A 25,835-nucleotide genomic window follows, 5' to 3' on the forward strand; every position below is an offset into this window, starting at 1 on the left:
CTTTTAGATGTCCAAATGCACCATGTCACTTATATCTACTGTATTCTGCTTCTTCCAACTTCAAAAATACACTAACATACTTGTTGAACAAGACTTTGCTTTCACAAATCTGCCCAATCCCATCATTCCCTCCCTCAAGGTTCAAAAAACTTGGCAATGATAGAGATCTAGAAGATAGAAGATGACAAGGCTAGCAGGAAGGAGCTTAAGAATGAAATTAGGAGAGCCAGAAGGGGCCATGAGAAGGTCTTGGTGAACAGAATTAAGGAAAACCCCAAGGCATTCTACAAGTATGTGAAGAGCAAGAGGATAAGACGTGAGAGAATAGGACCAATCGAGTGTGACAGTGGAAAAGTGTGTATGGAACTGGAAGAGATAGCAGAGGTACCTAATGAATTCTTTGCTTCAGTATTCACTACAGAAAAGGATCTTGGCGATTATAGAGAAGACTTACAGCAGGCTGAAAAGCTTGAACATATAGATATTAAGAAACAGGATGTGCTGGAGCTTTTGGAAAGCATCAAGTTGGATAAGTCACTGAGACTGGTCGAGATGTACCCCAGGCTACAGTGGAAGGCAAGGGAGGAGATTGCTGAGCCTCTGGCAATGATCTTTGCATCATCATTGGGGACAGGAGAGGTTCTGGAGGATTGGAGGGTTGCAGATGTTGTTCCCTTATTCATGAAAGGGAGTAGAGATAGCCCAGGAAATTATAGACCAGTGAGTCTTACTTCTGTGGTTGGTAAGTTGATGGAAAAGATCCTGAGAGGCAGGATTTATGAACATTTGGAGAGGTATAAAATGATTAGGAGTAAACAGCATGATTTTGTCAAAAGCAGGTCATGCCTTATGAACCTGATTGAATTTTTTGAGGATGTGACTAAACACTTTGATGAAGGAAGAGCTGTAGATGTAGTGTAATTGGATTTCAGCAAGGCTTTTGATAAGGTACCCCATGCAAGGATTATTGAGAAAGTAAGGAGGCATGGGATCCAAGGGAATCTTGCTTTGTGGATCCAGAACTGGCTTGCCCACAGAAGGCAAAGAGTGGTTGTAGATGGATCATATTTTGCATAGAGGTCGGTGACCAGTGGTGTGCCTCAGGGATCTGTTCTGGGACCCCTTCTCTTCGTGATTTTTATAAATGACCTGGATGAAGAAGTGAAGGGATGGGTTAGTAAATTTGGTATGACACAAAGGTTGGGGGTATTGTGGATAGTGTGGAGGCTATCAGAGGTTACAGAGGGACATCGATAAGATGCAAAACTGGGCTGACAAGTGGCAGATGATGTTCAACACAGATAAGTGTGAGGTGGTTCATTTTGGTAGGTCAAATATGATGGCAGAATTTAGTACTAATGGTAAGACTCTTGGCAGTGTAGAGGGTCAGAGGGATCTTGGGGTCCGAGTCCATAGGATGCTCAAAGCAGCTGCGCAGGTTGAATCTGTGGTTAAGAAGGTATATGGTGTATTGGCCTTCATCAGCCTTGGGATAGGGTTTAAGAGCCAAGAGGTAATGTTAAAGTTTTATAGGATCCTGGTCAGAACCCACTTAGAGTACTGTGCTCAGTTCTGGTCATCTCACTACAGGAAGGAGGTGGAAACCATATAAAGGGTGCAGAGGAGATTTACAAGGATGTTGCCTGGATTGGGGAGCATGCCTTATGAGAATAGGTTGAGTGAACCTGGCCTTTCCTCCTTGGTGCAACAGAGGATGAGAGGTGACCTGATAGAGGTGTACAAGATTGTGCTGAACTACATATACCTGTCTAGATACGCCCCCTGCTGACTGCTCCTGTAGCTCCTCCCACAGACCCCTGTATAAAGGCAATTGAGGTCTGAGCCTGGCCTCTCTGTCTCCAGGATGTAGTATGGTGGTCAACCACTGTTTGTTCCTTCTTCCAGTCAATAAAACCTGATATCTCGCCTTTACGTCTCAGAGTGAGTTATTGATGGTGCATCAAAGATAATGAGAGGCATTGATTGTGCGGATAGTCAAGGACTTTTTCCCAAGGCTGAAACGGCTAACACAAAAGGGCACAGTTAGAAGGTGCTTGGAAGTAGGTACAGAGAGGACATCAGGGGTAAGTTTTTTTACACAGAGAGTAGTGAGTGCCTGGAATGGGCTGCCGGCAATGGTGGTGGAGGTGGATATGATAAGATCTTTTAAGAGACTCCTGGATAGTTACATGGAACTTAGAAAAATAGAGAGCTATGGGTAATCATAGGTAATTTCTAAAGTAAGTACATCTTTGGCACAGCTTTGTGGACCAAAGGGCCTGTATTGTGTTGTAGGTTTTTCTATGTTTTTTATGTCTTTTCCAGTAATAACCAGTCCATCCTTTATCTCTATAGCCACCTCTTTAAAAAAAATCTTTTTACACAGATCAATGGATCCTAGGGATTTATTGTCTTTCCTATTAATTTCTTCAATACTTGCTTTTTGACTGATGCTGTTTTTCAAACGCTCAATCATCCTGCACCTGTCATTCTTCACACTTCAAGGAGGATTTTTTTTGTCTTGCTCTGTGGAGCAGAGCCAAATATCTCTTTAATTTCCCTATCTTTTCCTTATTCTCCACTGTAATTATTTTCTGTCTCAATCTGTAAAGAACTAAATATTACCCTTTGCTGTTCTTTTCAATTTTCCCTTTCCTTTTCAATGTTTCAGCATTCTTTGCTACAATCCCTGGGATATTATTTTTGTCCGGCAACACTTTAAGCTTCTCTCTTGCTTTATTTAACTTTCTTGTTGGCTGCAATCAACTTATTCTGTCAGTAAGATTGGTTTGATAGAACAGCGTCCACTGTCTCCACTTGCATTTAGCTTCTTTTTATGGAGATAATGATAATGCCCTAACTCAGAGTGACCTTTCCTATTTTTTAAAATTTAATTATAGACTATTTTAGATCTTCAGGGAATGGATAATAGTCAGCTATCCTGTTGATTACTACTATCAAAGTTAGCATGCTTTTAGTATCTGAAGAGTGGAGTACAGCTGCATATCCTACATCTGCCTAAGCATGGCTAAAATAGCTTGGCGCTGCTTCAGGGAGAAATAAGGACTGGCTTCATGTTCCTTATTTCTGGCATGGAGCCTGTCACTGTGGCTCAGAAGGGAAGAGGGAGAAGAGGCGAGCTGTAGTAATAAAGGATTTTTTAGGGGAACAGAAAGGAGGTTCTGTGGGTGAGAATGGGATTGCTGGATCGTATGTTGCCTCCCAGGTGCCAGGGTCTGGGACATCTCGGATCGAGTCCTCAGCATTCTTAAGTGGGAGGGTGAGCAGCCAGAGATCATGGTCAAATAGGTGTCTATGACATAGGTAGGAAGAGGAATGAGGTTCTTCAAAGGGGGTTCAGGGAGTTAGGCACTAAGTGAGAAAACAGGACCTCCAGGGTTGTGATCTCAGGATTGTTACCAGGGCATGTGCTACTGAGGCCAGAAGTAGGACAAATATACAGTTTAACAACTGGCTAAAGAATTGGTATAGGATGGAGAGCTTCTAATTTTTGGATCGTTGTACTCTGTTCCAGAGAATGTGTGACCTGTACAGAAGAGACGATTTGCACCTAAACTGGAGAGGGACCAATATTCTAGCAGGAAGGTTTACTCATGCTGTGTGGTGGGGTTAAGCTAGAGTTGCAGTGGGGGGGCGGGGGGAACCAACTCACCAGAACAGATAGTAGAGAGGTTGTGGAGACAGGACCTCAAAGTCAGGAAGCAGAAGGTTGAGCATGGTGTGACTAATGTTCTGGTTTGTATATATTTCAATTCAAGAACTATCGTAGAAAAGGCAAATGAGCTAAAGGCGTGGATCAACAAATGGAATTATGATACTCTAGCCATTAGAGACTTGGTTGCAGGAAGGGCAGGACTGGCATTCAATCTTTTGGGGTTCCATTGATTTAGATGTGATGAAAAGGAAGGGATTAAAGGGGGAGTGGCATTATTACTCAGGGAAAATGTTATGGCAGTGCTCAATCAGGACAGACTGGAGAACTCACCTAGTGAGACTTTAGAGGTGGAACTGAGGAATAAGGATGGCATGACTACATAAATGGGGCTATGTAACAGACTACCCAACAGTTGACAGGACTTAGAGCAACAAATTTGTGGAGAAGCTGTTGCAAGAAGCATAAGGTTGTGACAGAAGGTAATTTTAACTTCCCACATATTGACTGGGACTCTCATACTGTAAAAGATCCAGACGGGACAGAGTGTGTCAAATATGTTCAGGAAAGTCTCTTTAATCAGTACATAGAACTCCCAATGAGAGAGTGTACATTGCTTGATCTCCTATTAGGGAATGAGATGGGGTAGGTGACAAAAGTTTGTGTAGGGGAACACTTCGCATCTAGTGATCATAATGTTATTAGTTTCAAGGTAATTAAGGAAAAGGATAGATCTTGTCCTCAGGCTGACATTCTAAGTTGGAGAAAGAACAATTTTGATTGTATCAGAAGGAACTGGGACAGGCTATTTTCTTGGTAAAGCGTACTTGGTAAGTAGGAGGCCTTCAACAGTGAAACTTTGAGCTTACAAAGTTCCTATGTGCCTGTCAGAATAAAAGGTAAGTGTAATATATGGATCTATTTCTTTCAGAGCAATGGCTCCACTTACCACTGGTTATGGATCGATAACTACACATGCATATTGATCTGTTCTCTCTCTCTTGCTGCAATGTGAATACACCAGTTAAAGCCAACTCCATGTGCGTGCTTTTAATTTAATAGATGTGTAGTGCACAGACACAACAATTTGGCAATGAGTACGAACGTGAATGTCAGTGAATGCCACCAACTGCACTGCCGGTTACGGGATGACAAATTTCAGAGAAAGGGAGAGAGAGACAGCAAGAGGAAAGAGTGAATCAGTATGGAGAGGATCGTCACGAATCCTAACAAAGGGACAGTGACAGTACATAGTGAGAGATACACAACTACAAAGCTAAAGTAAAAATAACGTGACAATGGTCGTAGTTGGGAAAGTTGTTGAATTTGATAGTGTTAATGAGGACTGTGAATCACATATCAAGCAGGTTGAACTGTAACATGAATGACATGGATGAGGGAAAGAAAGTCTCCACACTTCCTAGCTTAGTGAGTGCTAAAATGTAAAGACTTTTACGCAAATTAGTAACTCCTGAAAAGCCAGCAAGCAAGATGTTTGACTAAATTGCTACAATTTTATAAAATCAATTGAGCTGTAAACCGTTGGTAATAGCTGAGAGACTTAGATTTCACAAAAGGAACCAGGCAAAGGATATATTCTGAATGTATTCTGAATACACTGCAGAACTGCACTAACTTTTCCCAATACCGTGACTTTAGAGATGAACTTTCTGATGCTTTATGGGACAGGCTTGTACGTGGCATGCATAGTCAAAGCTCTCAAAAGAGGCAACTGTCGGAAAGATACCTACTCTTAGAATGGGCATTGAACAGTGCAATATCAATGGAAGTAGCCGAAAGTACATATCAGAACTATAGAAAACATGTTTAGAATGTGGAATGCACAAAATACCGAGAATGGTGCAAAAAGCCAAAAATGTTATCAATATAGCAAATCCTCCCATGATGCAAATGACTGTTGGTTCAAACAAAAAGTTTGCAGAAAGTGTCACAGATAAGGTCACATACAGAGAGTGTGCAAGTCAGACAAAAAGCACCACCGGAGTGAAAAAACACACAGAGTGAAAAGTTTCAGACACAAAACCAAACAAATGTATAAATTGACTCAATGTGCAACTGAATCAGACAACACAGAGTCTGACAAAGGTGAGATGTTATGCCAAGAACTGTTAGCATTACTGAAGCAGATCTCAAAATAATACGGATCACAATAGATGTGGCTGATGTAAAACTGAAAATGGAGCTGGATACAGGGACAGCATTGTATATAATTTCAGAAGCTGACTACAACAGACTATTTTCTAAGCTACCATTTGAAAAGACCTCAGTGATGCTAAAGACCTACACAGGTGTAAAAGTGTCTCCCAATGGCAAACTGAAAGTGAATGTGATTTACAGAGGCAAGGCACAGTAGTTAGATCTTTATGTGTTCAAAAGTGGAAGGCCAGCACTTTTCACACATGAATGGTTGAGAAAAATCCAACTAGACTAGCACACAATCAAAGCTGTCAGTGTGTCATCAACAGGCATCTGCAGCACAAATGGTAGCACTGACCAGAGACTGTCACAGCTGCTTAATGCTAATGAGAAGGTGTTTGAGAAGGTGATTGGTAAGCTCAAAGACATGAGGGCCAGAATGGAACTGGATGAAGCAGCAACACCAGGATCCTATAAAGTGCAGCCAGTGCCTTTTGCACTTTGTCCTAAAGTGGATGCTGAACTTCAGAGCATGGAGGCGTCTGGATATCTCTCCAAGGTTGAGTGGAGTGATTGGGCCATGCCCATTGTCCGGGTGACCAAGAAAGGGAAGGCCAGAGTTGTTCATATACACAGGGACTTCAAAGTCAGCATCAACCTGGTGCTGCCTACAGTACAGAATAGAGGATTTTGTACATGACATGTACATGTACACTGCCATGAATAGAGGATCTTTTTGCATCTTTGGCAGGCAGGAAGAGGTTTTCAAAAATTAACTTGTCACAAGCCTATCGGCAAATAAAGATTGGGCAGTTAAGCAGGCAGTTCATCACATCAGCTCTTACAAAGGACTGTTCCAGTATAATCGTCTCGTCTTTGGCATCGCATCAGCTCCATCAATTTGGCAAAGATCAATGGACCAAGTGCCCCAAGACATCCCAGGTGCATAATTTTACCTTGAGAACATCATCATGACAGGCAAGAATGATGAAGACCACCTCTAGAACCTTAGTTACATGCTTACCAGGTTGAGTGAGCACTGTCTGCACGTACAGAGAGTGAAACATGAGTTTTTCAAGAATGAAATCTCATGTTGTGGATATGTCATTGATAAGCAGGGCTTATACAAGTCACAAGACAAGAATGACGCAGTGCTACAGCCAACCAACCTGGAAAATGCATCACAATTCAGGTCATACTTGGGCCTTGTCAACTATCACCATTGGTTTCTCCTGAATATTGCTACAGAGCTGCACCCTTTGAACGTACTGTTGCAGACAGGATGAGAATGGTCAGAAAGATGTGAAAGAACGTTTAAAGAGACTAATAACCTCAGATGAACTGCTCACCCATCCTGACCCATCTACGCACATCAGACCGGAATGCGATGCATCCCCTTATGGCATAGGTGCAGTTTTGTCACACACTGTGAAAGGTAGAACATCCAATTGCATTTCCTTCAAGATTACTGACAAGCGCAGAATGTAACTTCGCACAGATTGACTGAGAGGCCCCCTCTGGTTGAACCAGGCCTGGTGGCATCGAGATTCATCGTCATCGAGGAAGATGTTAGAAGAGCCTTCCTGAAGATAAATCCAAGGAAGGCGACAGGCCCAGATGGCATCCCAGGACGGGTTCTCCAGGAATGTGCAAGCGAGCTAGCTGGAGTGTTTGTTGACACCTTCAACTGCTCCCTGCTTCAGTCTAAGATCCCCTTGTGTTTTAAGAAGGCAGCAATAATCCCGGTGCCGAAGAAAAGCAAGGTGGCATGCCTGAATGACTACCGACCTGTGGCTCTGACATCAATTGCTATGAAGTGCTTCGAGCGATTGGTTACGGCACACATCAACCATAACCTACTGGTCGACCTCGACGCTTTGCAATTCGCCTACCAGAGCAACAGGTCAACGGCAGATGCCATCGCTCTGGCACCACATTCCTCCTTAGAACACCTGGAGAATAAAGACGCATATGTAAGGCTCTTTTTCATCGACTACAGCTCTGCCTTTAATACCATCATTCCAAATAAACTGATTCCTAAGCTCCGGAACCTGGGTCTTAGCACTCAGATCTGCAGCTGGATCTTCAACTTCCTCACAGACAGGACCCAGGTTGTAAAAATAGGGGACAAGCTCCCCTCTACAATCACTCTGAGCACCGGTGCCCCACAAGGCTGTGTACTCAGCCCCCTGCTGTACTCACTGTACACCCATGATTGTGTAGCCAAGTTTCCATCAAACTCATTATATAAGTTTGCTGATGACACCACAATTGTAGGCCGCATCTTGGGTAATGATGAGTTTGAGTACAGGGAGGAAGTTAAGAACCTGGTGGCATGGTGCTAAGACAATAACCTATCCCTCAACATCAGCAGAGACGAAGGAATTGGTTGTTTGAAGGAGTAGCGGACCTCATGACCCCATCTACATTGGTGGTGCGCAGGTGGAACAGGTCAAAAGCTTTAAGTTCCTCGGGGTGAATATCACAAATGACCTGACTTGGCCTAACCAAGCAGAGTCCACTGCCAAGAAGGCCCACCAGTGCCTTTACTTCCTGAGAAAGCCGAAGAAATTTGGCCTGTCCCCTAAAATCCTCACTAATTTTTATAGATGCACCATAGAAAGCATTCTTCTAGGGTGCATCACAACCTGGTATGGAAGTTGTCCTGTCCAAGACCAGAAGAAGCTGCAGAAGATTGTGAACATAGCCCAGCACATCACACAAACCAATCTTCCATGCTTGGACTCACTTAACACCACACGTTGTCGGAGCAGTGCTGCCAGGATAATCAAGGACACGACCCACCCAGCCAACACTCTTTTTGTCCCACTTCCCTCTGGAAGAAGGTTCAGGAGCTTGAAGATTCGTACGGCCAGATTTGGGAACAGCTTCTTTCCAACTGTGATAAGACTGCTGAACAGATCCTGACCCGGATCTGGGCCGTACCTTCCAAATATCCGGACCTGCCTTGCACTACCTTACTTTCCCTTTTCTATTTTCTAATTATGATTTATAATTTAATTTTTTATTTTATTTACTTTGACTTGTACTTCAGGGAACGCGAAGCGCAGAAACAAATATCACTGTGATGATTGTATGCTCTAGTATCAATTGTTTGGTGACAATAAAGTATAAGTATAGTATAGGGAATAAAGAAGTTCCACTACTACCTCTATGGACAAAAGTTAGCTCTAGTGACAGATCACCAGCCCCTTGTGTCTATTTTCAATCCCAGGAAGGGAATTCCATAAATATACACAAAATGCTGGAGGAATCCAGCAGGCTAGGCAGCATCTATAGAAAAAAGTACAGTCAACATTTCAGGCTGAGAAAGAAACAGAGCACCATCCATAAGACTGAATCTTTAGCATTGTGAAGTTAGTTGTCATCGTGAAAGCATGTTCGTATGAATGTGGGATGTTAAAGGGATAGTCAACAAGGCTTTGTGCATGGTAGGTTGTATCTAACCATTCTTAGAGAGATTTTGAGGAGGTTACTGGGAAATTTGATGAAGGCAAGACAGTGGATGTTGTCTACATGGAGCTTAACAAGGCCATTTGACAAGTTCCAGCATATGAAGTTGGTGAAGAAGGTTCAGTCACTGGGCATTCAAGATGAAGTAGTAAATTGGTTTAGATATTGGTTTTGTGGGAAAAGCCACTGAAGGCTTGTGACTAGTGGAGTGCAGCAGGGATCGGTGCTGTTTGTCACCTACATCAGTGATCTGGATGGTAATAGGGTAAATGGGATCAAAAAAATTGCACATGACACCAAGTTTGGGCTGTAGTGGACTGCGAAGAAAACTATCATGGCTTGCAATGGATTCTAGACCAGTTGGAAAAATGGGCTGAAAATGGCAGATAGAATTTAATGCAGACAAATGTGAGGTGTTGCACCTCGGGAGGACCAAACAGGATAGGTCTTACACAGTGAGTGACGAGTGTGGTAGAACAAAGGGATCTGAGAATTCATTGAAAGTGGCAGCAAGGGTCATAAAGAAAGTTTTTGGCACATTGGCCTTCATGGATCAAAGTATTGAGTATAGGGGTTGCGATGTTATGCTGAAGTTGTATAAGATGTCAGTGAGGCCTAATTTGGAGTATTGCATGCAGTTTTGGTCAGCTACTTACAGGAAAGCGTACAGTGAAAATTTATAAGGAATTCACTGGGACTGGAGGAACTGAGTTGTAAGAAAAAATTGAATAGGTTACAACTTTATTCTCGAAAATGTAAAAGAATGAGAGGAAATATGATAGAGGTATAAAACATTATGGGGGGTATAGATAGGGTAAATGCAAGCTGCCCTTTTCCACTGAGGTTGGGTGAACCTGCAACTAGAGGTCATGAGATAAGAGTGAAAGGTGAAATGTTTAAGGAGAACATGAGGGGAAACTTCTTTACTCAGAAGGTGATGGGAGTGTGGAACAAGCTGCCAGCACAAGTGGTGGATGTGATTTTGATTTCAGTGTTTGAGAAGTTTGGATAGGTGCATGGATGGGAGGGGTATGGGGCTATGGCCTGGGGGCAGGTTGATGCTACTAGATGGGCTGAAGGGCCTGTTTCTATCCCTGTGGTTTTCTATGACTCTATGAAAGCATAACTCTGGTGTTTTCTGAGAAGGGGAGTGGGGCAAGGACTTCATCAATAATTGCGATACCTGAAGCCAAAATAAAAACTCCCTTATCTCGTACATGCCTTCACTAGAAATGGATTTAAACTAATGACTCCCCATGAAAATGCAATAGATCAAGTAATGACCTATCAGTACTCTAGATGTGCTATCTGGAGTTTTGAAAGTTCTTCCAGTGCTTTTTTTTTTCTAATGGCTGATGGAAAATCATAAGGAATTAATTCATGAGTAGCACCAGCAGCCATCCACTTTGCCATTCACCGAGAGCGTGGCTGATCCGATCTTGCTCTCAACTCCTTTTATGCTTGGATCCAGAGTGCTCGGTTCTCCTAAATTCCAAAAACCTCTGTCTCTGTTTCTGCTTTGAATGTACTTGCATCAATCAGAATCAGGTTTATTATCACCGGCATGTGTTGTGATATTTGTTAACTTAGCAGCAGCAGTTCAATAGGAAGAAAAATAATAATAATTAATAAATAAGTAAATCAATTACAGTATACTTATATTGAATAGATTAAAACTCGTGCAGAAACCAAAATAATATATATTAAAAAGTGAGGTAGTGTTCACGGATTCAATATCCATTTAGGAATTGGATTGCAGAGAGGAAGAAGCTGTTCCTGAATTGCTGAGTGTGTGTCTTCAGGCTTCTGTATCTCCTGCCTGATGGTAACAGTGAGAAGAGGGCACGGCCTGAGTGCTGGAGGTCCTTAATAATGGATGCTGCCTTTCTGAGTCACTGCTCCTTGAAGATGTCCTGGGTACTTTGAAGGCTAGTGCCCAAGATGGAGCCAATTAAACTTATAACTCTCTACAGCTTCTTTTGGTCCCGAGCAGTAGCCCCCTCCCCCACCAGACAGTGATGCAGCCTGTCAGAATGCACTCCATGGTACATATATAGAATTTTTTGAGTGTATTTGTTGACATGCCAAATCTCTTTAAACTCCTAATGAATTATGGTCGCTGCCTTGCTTTCTTTGTAACTGCATCAATATGTTGGGACCAGGTTAGGTCCTCAGAGATCTTGACACCCAGGAACCTGAAACTGCTCACTCTCTCCACTTATAATCCCTCTCTGAGAATTGGTACGTGTTCCTTCATCTTACCCTTCCTGAAGTCCACAATTAACTCTTTAGTCTTACTGACGTTGAGTGCCTGGTTGTTGCTGCAATATCACTCCACTAGCTGGCAAATCTCACTCCTGTACGCCCTCTCATCTCCATCTGAGATTCTACCAACAAATTTGTAGATGATATTTGAGCTACGCTAGCCACACAGTCATGGGTATATAGAGAGTAGAGCAGTGGGCTAAGCTCACACCCCTGAGATTCACCAGTGTTGATCGTCAGTGAGGAGGAGATATTATCACCAGTCTGCACAGATTGTGGTCTTCCAGTTAGGAAGTCGAGGTTCCAATTGCAGAAGGAGGTACAGAGGCCCAGGTTCTGTAACTTCTCTATCAGGATTGTGGGAATGGTGGTATTAATTGCTGAGCTATAGTCGATGAACAGCATCCTGACGTAAGTGTTTGTATTGTCCAGGTGATCTAAGGCTGTATGAAGAGCCATTGAGACTGCACCTGCTGTTGACCTATTGTGATAGACAAATTGCAGTGGGTGCAGGTCCTTACTGAGGCAGAAGTTCAACTGTAGATATGAGTGCTACTGGATGAGAGTCATTAAAGCAACTCACATTATTCTCCTTCGGCATTGGTATAATTGTTACCTTTTTGAAGCAAGTGAGAACTTCCACTTAGCAGTGAGAGGTTGTAAATGACCTTGAGTACTCCCCCCAGTTGGTTGGCACAAGTTTTCGGAGCCTTACCAGGAACTCTGTCGTCACCTTCCGCCTTCATCGTGATCATAAATTCCAAAGTTCCTGCAATTTGTTCCATCTCACAAATACAATTTTACATGTACCTATAAATATCATAACAATTAACTCCATAAAATACATGGGAGTCAGGGTTACCATTCACAGAGGCAGACCTTTTAGCCTAACTCATCCATGTTTATCAAGGTGCATACCTGGAGCACAGTAACCCCCTTCCCTGCTTTTAGCCCATATCACTTTTCAATCATTGTAAATTTCTTTTAGAAGTTGCATTTGTGCTCTGGTCTTCATCTGACAGGTATTCCCACAGACTCACCAGCCTCTGATTGGAATAACCTGCCCCTGAGCTCCATCTAAACCTTTCCCTTCTCTCCTTAAACCATTGTCCTCTAGCTTTAGACTCGCCTATCCTGAGGGAAAAAGCTGTGACTATTCACCACGGTTACTCTCAGCCTCCTACACTCCAGGAAGAAAGCCTCAGCCTAATCAGTTTCTCCTCACAGTTCAAGCCCACCACTCTCAGTAACGTGAATCTTGCCATCAAAGATGCTTAATGGCATCCTTCCTATAGTTAGGTGATGGAATTTACAGGACTCCGAGTGTTGTGGTATTAATCAATATGGTACTTAAGCTCATCTTAGACGTTCATCCCAGAAAGAATTGAGCAAAAGTCACTGTAAATATTCCTCCCTCTTAAGAAATCTGCATTATACAACAGTGCTGTGTTAACTGTTCAGGTTTGAGACGTGACACAATGGTCAAGGATTAACTCATATTAATGTGAGTTGTATTCATTAGTCACTCCACTCAAATTTCCCCGTGGGGGTTACCCCAATGTCTTCAACAGCATTGTCTCCACATTTGGTAGTGATATTGGCTGTGCCTCCTGCAAGTATCAATGATGTTCTTGGAGTGAGCTCCCACTATCAATGGCAATCTTGTAATTACCTATTACCAGCTGCAACACTTTGGACCTGCAATTGTGTAGTTGCACCTGGCAGCACCCAGGATGAGCCAGAATGCAGATTGAGTTTAAAGACATCATGTAGTAACCTGGTGATGAATTCATCATTTGCTTAATCTATTACAGGACAAACTGTTTTGTTAATGGTAGATGCAGAGCTTTGCATCATGGTTCCTATAGCAAGAATGAGTTGCCCTGCTCTCTCTGAATAAAGGGCAGAACCTTACAAATACCTGCTAATCCAGATGGAAAGAGGAACTATAGCTTTAGAATAAAGTATTGACCTTTCATATTCTGATGCTAGAAATTAATTTTGCACTTTTGTAGTTAAAGCAAATGGCCATGGAAATTATTTGGAGCCACTACTCAACAAATTACTTTCTCCTGAGGCCTCCCGTCCCATGATCCTTTCCCTTCTCCAGCTCTGTATCACTTCCGCCAATCACCTTTCCAGCTCGTAGCTTCATCCCACCCCCTCCGGTCTTCTCCTATCATTTTGCATTTCCCCCTCCCCCCCACTACTTTCAAATCTCTTACTATCTTTCCTTTCGGTTAGTCCTGACAAAGGGTCTCAGCCCGAAACGTTGACAGCACTTCTCCCTGTAGATGCTGCCTGGCCTGCTGTGTTCCACCAGCATTTTGTGTGTGTTGTTGTTTGAATTTCCAGCATCTGCAGATTTCCTCCTGTTTGCTCAACAAATTACTTCTTGTTTTAATTATTTGAAAGGTTAATTTCATCTTATTTAGTCCTGTGCATGAGAAGGGCAGATTCTGAATGCAGTCATTATGGCAATGTCCCTGTGAACAAGTATTTGGTGTTTCTAAGTAATAAGTACTTCAGCCAGTTTAATACAGTGGATGATGGAATGATATGTTACCCCAGTAGTTTTCTGAATTTTATCCATCTCTCCCGGGGGGTCACCCAAAGTCTATCAATAGCATTGTCTTCACATTTGGGGGTGATGTTGGCTGTGGCTCCTGCCACTATCAGTGATATTCTTGGAGATTCTGTCTGCAGTGAACTCCTACTATCTATGATATCTTTTCACAATTTACTGCTTTGCTCCTGCTTCTGCCTAGTCCAAGTCTGCCACCTTCAATTCGATACAGTGACCTATGACTGGCACTCTATTGGAGCATAAAATTTTCATTTGGCTCAATTTTTCTTACCAATTGTATGTCAACCTCATTCCCTGCCAAGTTGCAATGAGTTATTGATGGAGAATTCTGAGTTAATGTCCAACATAGAAAGACTACCAAATTCTTTAGATATATATCCTGCCCGTCACAGTAATTACACATCAGAAATTATTCTGTCCTCCTTGTTCACTAGGTTACTAAATAAAGCTGTAACAATCACTCTTATAATTTGGAGCAAGTAGTTGGCTTTATCTAAAATAGTTATGATTAACACAACAAACATTTTGACATCCTAGAAGACAAAAAGCTTTAAATGATTTTATTACACAGACATTTCTTTCTGAATCAGAATGTTATTTTCCATGGAAATATTTCTACTACTTAGAATTACCAATTCTGCAGTGTATACTTAATTTTAAATATGTTTGGAATATTAAAATGATCAGAGAATCTGTCAAGTAAATAACTAAGTAGGGATTTCAGTCTAATTTCTCTCATGTACCATACAAAATATACTCAGTTTACTTGGTAGTGATATTTTGGTAACACTTAATGTACAAAGAGCTTTTGATGGCTCTGGGCCTGTACTCACTGGCGTTTAGCAGAAAAGGGGGAAATCTCATTGAAAGCTACTAAAAATTGATAGGCCTGGGTAGAGTGGACATGCTTCCAGTAGCGGAAGAGCCTAGCACCAGAGGACACTGCCTCAGAATAGAAGGAGGTTCCTTTAAAACAGAGATGAGGTATATCTGTGGAATTCATTGCCAGATGACTTTGGAGGCCAGGTCACTGATTATATGTAAAGCAGAGGTTGATATTTTCTTGAAGAGTAAGGGAATCAAAGGTTACAGGGAGAAAGCAAAGAAAAGGGTTGAGAGAGATAGTAAATCAGTCATGATCAAATGGCAGAGCATATTCCATGGGCTAAATGTCCTAATGTTGCTCCTATGTCTTCTGATCTTTATTTGGATGGTGCATATATTTTGCTGGCCTGTCTATATAAACAATGGTTTGAGTAGAACGAAAGATAGCTCAAAAAGGCTACATAAATTCATTACTTAGAAAGAGGTTAAGCATTGCTGATATGCAGAGACGAGTTTCATAGGTATGAGCTAACAAAAATCTGTATACCTTTGTAAGATAGATATTAGAAAATGGGGGTGTAATCAAGTATTGCATTCCAAGTCTGATGTTCAGTATTAAGTTCCCGATATAATGTTATGATGTAGGTGCAATGCTTTACTCTTCCTATGTTGCCCATAATTATTATAAAGTGATGAAAGCGGAGTGATCATTTTGCACCTCGTACTCGGGGTGGGCGTTGGCCTTTTTGTTAGCTGTACCAAGGGTAGTGATAAAGTATTCTTTTTAGATGCAGAGCAGTCCTGCAGCATGTTGCACAATGACTTATCATGAAGGTAACTCAGGCTGCAAATATCTTTTGATGTCAAGATGTATAGATTTGCGTGGCTCATTGAATTCATCCCTTTATCACAGGAAGCTCAATTTGATACATATTGAAGGTGATTACTAAATTACTTTAGGGGACATAGCCTCAAGATTGGGGGGGAGTAGATTTAGGTTGAAGATGGGGAGAAACTGCTTTTCTCAGAGAGTGGTGAATCTGTGGAATCTTTTGACCAATGAAGTAGTGGAGGCTACCTCTGTAAATATGTTTAAGACAAGGTTGGATAGATTTTTGTATAGTAGGGGAATTAAGGATTATGGGGAAAAGACAGGTAGGTGGAGATGAGTCCATGGCCCGATCAGCCATGATCTTATTGAATAGTGGAGCAGGCTCAATGGGCCAGATGGCCTACTCCTGATCTTATTTTCTTATGTACTTTTGTAATTGATCAAAATCTCTGAGAAATAGATCATAGTTTAAGGTTAGAAACCATTATACAAGCTTTAAGGTTGACATTGCAATTTTTATGTAGGGAAAGTAATCTTTTGATGTTTGGTGATCACTTGGCAAGCAACTAAAAGGAGCTTTTTTAACATATACTCCGGTGTCACTTATTAGGTACGCCTCTACACATGCTTTTTAATGCAAATATCTAATCAGCCAATCATGTGGCAGCAATTCAATGCATAACAGCATGCAGACGTGGTCAAGAGGTTCAGTTCTTGTGTGCACCAAACAGCAGAATGTGGAAGAAATATGGTTAAGTGACTTTGACTGTGGAATGATTGTTGGTGCCAGACTGGGTGGTTTGAGTATTTCAGAAGCTGCTGATCTCCTGGGACCTTCATGCACAACAATCTATAATTTACAGAGAATGGTGCAAAAAAAACATTAAAGTGAATGCCCATTCTGCGTGTGAAAATGCCTTGCTAATGAGAGTGGTCAGAGGAGAATCGCCTGACTGGTTCAAGCTGACAGGAAGGTGACAGTAAATCAAATAACCATGTGTTACAACTTCTCTGAGCTTCTCTGAATGCACAACACATTGAACCTTGAAGTGGTTGGGCTATAGCAGCAGAAAACCATGAACATAGACCTTGTGGCCCCTTTGTGTACTGAAAGTATGTGATAAAGTGGCGATTGCCTGTACATTGTACCCATTTCTTAACCACTACTATGCATGCTTACCTTCAATTTTTAGTTTTCTGCATTGAAAACAAATGAAAGAAAGAATGGAGCCTAGAAATCAAGGAGAAGGGAAAGAGTTTTATAGCATGTACTGGGAATTGTGGTTCAAATGGAATGTAACATAACAGTGTCAAAGAAATAAATGTCAAACTTATCAGGTCTTAATTAATGGCTTTGATTTTTGACAGCATCAGGAATCCAAAACTGCAGGATGCAAAATTATTCAGAGCCTGTAGTTTTTCAAGAAGTAATGGGAAGCAGTCTAAGCTGACTGAAGCTTGATTGGTTCAGTGTCAAATCACACCTTCCAACCAAACAGAATCTCACAGGCTGATTTCTCAGGGCAGGGCAATCATTCTAGCTGTATGGTCTTACCTCTGTACAAATACCTCCTAAGAGAATAGTCTGAAACATTTTTCTATTATGTCCCTCACATCTCAGAGTTTGCACAACTCTGCTTTAAAAATGAATTGAATATAGCGCAAGTGAGTCCCTGAAGTTTACAACTCCTCATCTGCATAAATATAGCAAAGTAATTCTGTTTAATCTTAAGAATAATGTGCTGAGAATCCTGTCCTTTGCACAGACAGAGAGCGTATGTTAATAGCAGAACTGTCAGTGAATGAGTGATTTTGCTTTTACTGTAATTTATGAATTAATTATTCTTTACTTTGGCTCAGAGCTGGTCTCTCAGCACCAGCATTAGGTTCCAGTTGAAACTGGTTCTGTTGGCTGGGGTTTGAGTGAAACTATATTTTATAGTTGGTAGACATTGATAGAAATGCTGTAATTTTTTCCCTTGGAGGTTACTGATGCTCCAACTTTGAGGAAACCAATTCTGTGTATTAAAATGACCACATAGCAAAATAATGAATCACCACATGTGAAATATTGCTCTGGTGACAATGAGCAATAATTTGCAAAATGAGGGATGATCTGTATGAAGCAAGTTAGAAGCAAAAGCTAAATAATTAAGTAATTTGGGACATCCCTGTTGTATCACATATACTAGGAGCAACAGAAGTGTTGGGATTCAAAGGAAGACGCCAGCAAATATAGGATATGCATAATGCCTTTGTACAACAGAGTAATTATAAACAAAATCATAAAATGTTAGGGAAAACAAAGTTTAGCAGGTCAAAAGTCAGCTGTGTAAAGGTTTTAATTTAGTCTAGTTTGTATAAAGCACAATCATGGCCTTAAAAGGGCAATGCAAATATTATTGCAATTACCACTAGTTCTTCTAAATCTGCTTTCTACTGCCTGAGTGATCAAAGATTCAAAAACTTTATTGTCATTCTAACTGTATATCAGCTCTGCAGGGCAGAATGAGACAGTGTTTCCCAGGGGCAAGTGCAATCATAACATAACAAATGCAACACTAAATAATAAACACAACAATAAATAGTAAAACACATAATAGTAAAACCTGTCTCCACATTGCACAAATGCCTGACGTTAGCCTGGGAAGCACTGTTTTCTTCCACCTCTTCATGTATCCCAATAGTCATGTCTCAACCTTGTTGGCTGGGGTTTGTGTGAAACCATATTAACAACCTTTTTGCTCAACTGAAGCAAATTTCTGAAACACGAACCATTTTGTGATATGATTATTATGTTGGGGTTAACTGCTGCTTTCTTATCCACCCTCTTCTGCCTGACAGAACTTGTTCTTACCCTGAAGAACAAGATTCCTCTACAAATCGAAGATTCAGCTGTTGGCCCCAGCTACACCTGCCTTTTTGTTGATCGCTTGGATCAGTTTTTGTTCTAAACCTACCCAGCCACCACTCCCCAACTAGTTCATCTCACTGACAGCTGCCTCCTGCATCTCTATGCAGATCTGGATAGTTCCACCTACTTCTTTACAAACTATTTTCAGAGTCACTTCGATTATTTCCCACACCTCCCCCTGCTTTCATGGTCTCTCAGTCTCCATCTCAGGAGACAAACTAACCCCGCTGATACATATGACAAATCCACTGACTCCCACGGCTATGTAGACTACATCTCCACCTACCCTGTTTCTTGTAAAGAAGCATTCCCGCTCTCTGTTTCTCCATCTCTCTTGCATTTGTTCTCAAGATGAGGTTTTGAACTTCAGGTTTTCTGAGATGTCTTCCATTTCCCAGAAATACAGCTTCTGCCCTGCTATTTGATGGAGCCCCCACCCATATATCCTCCCTTTCTCACACTTCTGCTTTCATTCTCCCTCCGGCAAGCAGAATAGGGTTTGGTCCTTTTCACCTCACCACCCTTCACATCCAGCAGTTCATTCTTCATCATTCGCACCAGCAGTCGCATCTTCCCCTCCCAACCCTTCCCGCAGGGACCAATCTTTCCATCCAGGAGTCCAAACCGCATTTCCAGGTGAGGCAAGGATTCACATGCACCTCTTCCAAAGAATTCTGACAGGCTGCATCGCTGTCTGGCGGGTGGGGGAGGAGAGGTGCTACTGCACAGGATTGAAAGAAGCTACAGAAAGTTGTAAAATTAGTCAGTTCCATCTTGGATACTAGCCTCCATAAATCTTCAAGGAGCAGTGCTTCAGAAAGGCGGTGTCCATCATTAAGGACCCTCCTCACCCAGTACATGCCCTCTTCATCAGGAAAGAGATACAGAAGCCTGAAGGCACACATCAGTAATTCAGGAACTTCTTCTCCCCCGCAGTCCAATTCCTAAATGGACGTTGAACTTGTGAATGCTACGTCACTTTTATTATTTGTTTTGCACTATTTATAATTTAACTATTTAATATACATATATATAGTTATACCGGCTGGTGGCGTAGTGGCATCAGCGCTGGACTTTGGGGCGAGAGGTCCCGAGTTCGAATCCGGCCGGCTCCCTTGTATGCCCTCTATCCATGCCTGGGTTGAGTATCAAGCTGGCGACTCGACCTCGTAAAAAAAAAACCTGGAGAGGGACGAGCTCCGCCAGGTTTCAGATGCCCAAGACACGCCGTACAATGAGCAATCACCAAAAAGATCGGTGCAGGAAGCTTGTCAATTCACTTATTAATATACTTTTTTCTATATTATAATACATTGTATTGTACTGCTGCCGCTAAGTTAACAAATTTTGTGTCATCTGCTGGTGATATACAAACCTGATTCTGATTCAAGCTCATCCATTGAATTCAATGCTCCCAATGTTGCCTCCCCTGCATCAGCGATACCCCACATGTACTATGTGGCTTCTTTGACAAGCATCAGTGCTCAACTGAATGTCCTTCTTGAACTCCCAGTTGCCAGCCATTTTAATTCCCTTCCCCATACCCACAATGCCCTGCCATCCTTGGCCTTCCCCTTTCAGGCCAGCAGCAAACTAGAGGAACAGCGCCTAATATTCTGCCTGGGGAGTCTGTAGCCCAAAAGCCTGAAGGTCGAATTCTCCTATTCAGGTACAGAACTAAAATATGAACACTTTCTCTTTCTGCAGATGCAGACTAACCTGCTGGGTGCTCCCAGTTCCAATATTTACAGTCTCTCTTCTAGATTTCCAGCATTTACAGTTATTGTTTATAGTTAGTAGCACAAGAGCTGAGAGCTGAGCACAAAATTCTAAGTAATCTTTTGATGAAAGGGTTTTTTTTTCCCACACAGCAACAGGTGGTCCTTTTGGATGAGGTATTCACTCTGCTGTAATTCTTTCACTGTGCTCTTTCAGAGAAGAGCAGGCCATCCATTAGTATCATCTTCACGCACCACCACCACCCCACCTCCCACCATGCTCTCTTCTGGCTGCTGCCATTGGGAAGGAGTTACAGGAGCCTTCTCAATCCCATCTTATTTAGTCCCATGCATGAGAGGGCCAATTTCTGAATGCATTCATTATGCATTTGGTGTTTCTAAGAAATAAGTATGTCAGCCAGTTTATTAGATGATGGGATGACATATTACCCCAGTAGTTTTCTGAGTTGTATTCATTAATCACTCCACTCAGGTTGTCTCCTGGGGGTCACCCAATGTCTTCAACAGCACTGTCTCCACATTTGGGAGTGATATTGGCTGTGCCTCCTGCCACTATAAGTGATGTTCTTGGAGATTCTGGCTGGAGTGAGCTCCCACAATCTATGACGTATTTCACCAATTCACCTCTTTGCTCCTGCTTCTGCCTGGTCCAAGTCTGCCACCTTCTTTTTGATACAATGACCTATGACTGGCACTCCATTGGAGCATAAAATTTTCATTTGGTCCAGATTTTCCCGCCAGTCAACCTTTTGGGTCGAGACCTTCCATCTGGGCTGGGCAGATATTTAACAACAACTTCAGGGCAGACCAGGCTCTCAAAAGATGCAATGTGATAAAGACCTGATAATCTGTTTTAACAACATCGACTGGGGGATAAATATTGGTCACAATACTTCAAAGTTCAAAGTAAGCTTATTAACAAAATATATATATTTATATGTCACTATATACAACCTTGCAGGCATTCGCAGTAAAACAAAGAAATACGATAGAATCGATTTTAACATAACTAGGACTAGAGATAAAGTGGCAACCAAAGTGCAAAAATAAGTAAATAAATACTGAGAATATCCTGAAAGTGAGTCCATAGTTCGTAAATAGAGCATCTACAATGATCATTGCTTTGCTTTGTGAGGTCCAAAACTATAGTAATGCATTCCGTCAGTAGGACTCCCATCACATATCAGAAGCTAATGCAACAAATTTAGTCGACAATTGATTCATTGCGATAGAGAGCAGAACAGACCCTTCCGGCCCTCTGAGTCATGAAGCCCAGAAAACCCCAATTTAACCCTAGCCTAATCATAGGACAGTTTACAATGACCAATTAACCTACCGACTGGTATGTCCTTGAACTGAGGGAAGAAACTGGAGTACCTGGAGGGAACGCAAGGGAAGAACATACAAACTCCTTACTGGCAGCAGCAGACTGAACCTGGATTATACTTGCAGGATTAAGTTGTTTGACATTGGCAAACACTACCTAGTAAATCCCGCCAGTTAGATTTGAGACTGGAGTGCAACAATGTGTTCCAAACAAGTAACAGCAAGGACTTGGATCATAGCACTCCCTCTGTACGCAATGCATTGCTGTGTTCACCAGTTAAATAGCTTTCTGCATTGGCTATGTCTGCTTTACAGGATGGTTAAAGGAATCTGGCAGATTTAACTGAATAGTCTGAGGTCTATTCACCGCACTGATTTTATATCATTGGCGCCTGATATCATGACAATATGATGTTGTGTTTGACTAATTCTCTCTGATTATTTGAGTCCTATAACAATAACATGACACAATAACAATAACATGAAGTTGTGAAAATACAATGGCCTACCTATTAGCTATAAATATTGTCAGGTATCATTGGATGTTGGATCATCAGGTATGTTGGATTATGTCTGGTATCCTCTGTGGATAGGACGATCCTAGCAACAGACATCTTACATAAGTGATAATATGGTTCACAAATTATAGTTTTCGAGATTCTTTAGTGAACAGGAGCAGTGATTCACTGCTAGTGATGGCTAGAAGGCAATGTTTACCTTTGGCTAAATTATCCTTGGCTGTCCAAAGCTTTTGAACTGGAGCCTGAAAATCAATCATCTTGCACTTTGAGGGGCCACATAGCAGTGATTCACATCAGAGGGATTTATTTCTAGCAAAAAAAAATCTGAATTTCTCTCTGTGCAAAGGATGAGAATTGAATGATGCATTACGCATAAAATAGGAGTACTTGTTGAGATCAGTCTGCCTTCAGGGTTGAAGCACTGAAGATGGATTCAAGAATGGACACGTTGCTGTGTACAATTTCAATTTCAACAGCTCTAAGCAAACTGGATATACGCAGGGAACAGTTGCAAGTTAGGAGATCTGTTCAAATCCAAAGAAGGTGAACAAATGAAGCAAGTGGTTGGAGCTTACACCACCGAGAGCAGGCAGGAGAGCACAGAACATTCCCACAGTGGGAACTGGAGCACAGAATCAGTCTGCACTGAAAGTCCCACTGCCTCAGCTGGTTTTATAAAGTACGTGTCCCCACTTTTCTTTATACACACCTAATTATCTGAATAATATCAATGCATCTGTGTCTGTTGCTCTTTTAGATCAAAACGACCAACAGTCAAATAAAATTCTCTTCAATTTCTAACCTTCCTTCCCCTTCTTCTATAATACCTATCCTCCAACACAACCCTCTACTTCTGGACTTTCGAGAGACGCAGAGCACTACTGCAAAAAACCAGCCACTCAGCCATCTAACCCTGTTGTTCTGCCCGTTGAGCCACACTAGCACCATAGCCCTCCATACCACCCCCCCCCATGCATGTATCTTTACAAACTCCCCGTCAAGCCCCACATCTGTCACTTCTGCTGGCAGTTCATTCCACCCTCTGAGTGAAGGAGTTCCTCTTCAGGTGCCCCTTAAATATTTCACCTTTCACCCTTAACCTCTGACTTCTAAATCTGTGCTCTCCGACTACAGAAGTTTCTGCCGATGGAAATAATTCACAGAACAGTTATATACAATAATTGTTCCCTACTTCAAACGTAAAGCACAGTTTGCTCTGAGATTATCTGGGATCCAATTGCCCTACAAAAATAATTTTTAAAAACTTGCATTTATATGAGTGTTCACAATCTCAGGAGATCCTGATAGGTTTTATAACAAAATGCTTCTTTGTGTGACCACTGTTCTGATCAGGAAAGCAAACATTAGAACAGTGCACCAAAAATAAGTTCATTGGTAGTCAAGGGCTTTGGGATATCCTGAAGTAAGTGTGATGAATAACATGGAAATTCTTTTCTACTCATTCTCAAATGGAATATTGGATAATGTGGCAAAAATGGTGGAGCAAAATTAAATGAGAATCGGCTATTGTTGTGGAGTGCTCTAAGAGAAGCTCTGAACACCGTATCCACTCAGAATCTGAATTAATTTCCCAGAGGGAGTACAGAACACACTGCCACAGAGTGACCCATTGCCTTGGAGAATTGATTATAAAAGATTATTGATGCGTTTTCATCAAAGTAATTGAGCCAGAAAAGATAAGTCTGAAATAATACCTCTGAAAATATATTAATAGATAAGATGACAGGATATTGTCCTGGGTAGCAGTGAACAAGTGAACTGTCAAAGAACTAAAATGCCATTCCATTTCCTGCTATAAATTAGGGTGGAAAGCATGAAGGATTTCTCATTAATTGGGAACCAGCTCTCAGTGTAGCCAGATGGTCATAAAATCATTGAAAGACAGAGCCTTACGGCCCAGCTCGTCTATGCCAAACATGATGTCTAGCTGTGCTAATGATATTTGCCACTTTAGGCCCATTTTGACCCATTCCTTTCCTATCCACATGTGCTTTAAACAATGTAATTGTATCTGCCCCACTCACTCCTCTGGAAGCTTGTTCCATGTTATCATTGCATTCTCTTTGAACGACTGACCACCACCACCCCAGATCTCCTTTGAATATCTCCCTTCTCACCTTCAATCAGTGCCCTCTGGCTCTGGAATCCTTTGCCCTGTGAAATATTCTAGCTATCAATCCTGACTATGCCGATCATAATTTTATAAACCTTGATATGGTAACCACACATAACCTCCCATATTTCAGTGAAAATAAATGTGACCTATCCAATCTCTCCCAGATTGTTGGCAACATCCTGATTAATCTCTCCAGCACTTTTCCTATTCTCTTCACATCCATCCTGTGGTACAGCAACACAACTGTACACTCTGGCCTAACCAGAGTTTTGTATGACTGCAACAATATGTCCTAACTCCATGCTCAATGTTTTATCCTAAAAAGGCAAATATACAGCATTGTTTTTCATTACCTCTTTGACCTGTGTCACCACTTCCAAGGAGCTATGGACTTGCACCTAACGACTTGTATCAACATTCTTAATTTCCATGACATCTATAGGCCCTCCCAGAATTTGACTCCCCAAACCACATGACCTTGTACTTGTCTGGATTAAACTACCCACTCATGGTTGTTTGAAGATATAGCAGGACATCAACTTTCCCACCTGATCTATGCCCTGCTCTATCTTCACTGTTTATGACTCCTCTCATTTTCATTTTATCTGAAACCTTACTAACCCCTAATTCTTACCCAAGTCTAATGTGTATATATATATATATAAAACAAAGACTCTGGCACAAATCCCTATCCCTGCAGTACATCACTTGTTAATGACATCCACTCAGAAGCCGACAATGAATTCCAGGATTGACGACCATGTGTCAACACAGCCATTGGCCAACTGAGAAAAAGAGTTTTTGAAGATCAAGGCAGAAAACCCACTAGAAAGAGTACATCATCCCAAAGACTATTCACCCGCTCCCCCTACCAGTTACTTCCTACCCCATCAGAATGCAGTTGCCACACTGGCTTCGTCTGTCAGCTCAGAGCCCAGAAAACTGCAGAGACAGAAAGTCTTCCTCAGACCTACAGTACTGCCAAAGAAGGAGGAGGTACTCCAAGGAACATTTCAATCCTCTTATCCCTGTTCTAAATTTAACACTATTCTCCTTCTAAACCAGGAGGGTAACCCTCCAGTTGGGGGGAGCAAAGTAAAGACGTACCTGAACACAGGCTGGGACATCCCACATCTGTAAAATCCAGTGATGAACTAAACAATGAACAAGCTGAGCCGGCTTTGAGGAAATGCTTGTTTATCTTATGGCTTGACATTCCACAGACATGATTCAGCGTTGAGTGATGTAGAAGCAGACCATTGTAAGTTTGGAATTTTCTACCATAATCAAACAACAAGATCCACTGATTGTACTTGTTTTAATTCAGAGTAGCCCGGATTGAGTTAGTTAACCCCAGCTGAGCCTGAGGGAGACTGGTCAGAGTG

General features: G+C 41.8%; 1 protein-coding gene across 1 annotated transcript in view; it reads right to left on the bottom strand.

Annotated features, from left to right (window-relative positions):
* The window catches only part of vwa5b2 (von Willebrand factor A domain containing 5B2), a 171,596-nt gene extending 146,003 nt beyond the window's left edge, over window positions 1-25,593 (bottom strand). The window contains exon 1 of the mRNA XM_059944199.1: window positions 25,558-25,593. The gene's annotated coding sequence lies outside the window, so the exon portion shown is untranslated. The remainder of the gene's footprint in view (window positions 1-25,557) is intronic.
* Between the last annotated feature and the right edge of the window lie 242 nt (window positions 25,594-25,835).

This window comes from Hypanus sabinus, chromosome 2 (assembly GCF_030144855.1).
Source record: "Hypanus sabinus isolate sHypSab1 chromosome 2, sHypSab1.hap1, whole genome shotgun sequence".
NCBI classification, from domain to species: domain Eukaryota; kingdom Metazoa; phylum Chordata; class Chondrichthyes; order Myliobatiformes; family Dasyatidae; genus Hypanus; species Hypanus sabinus.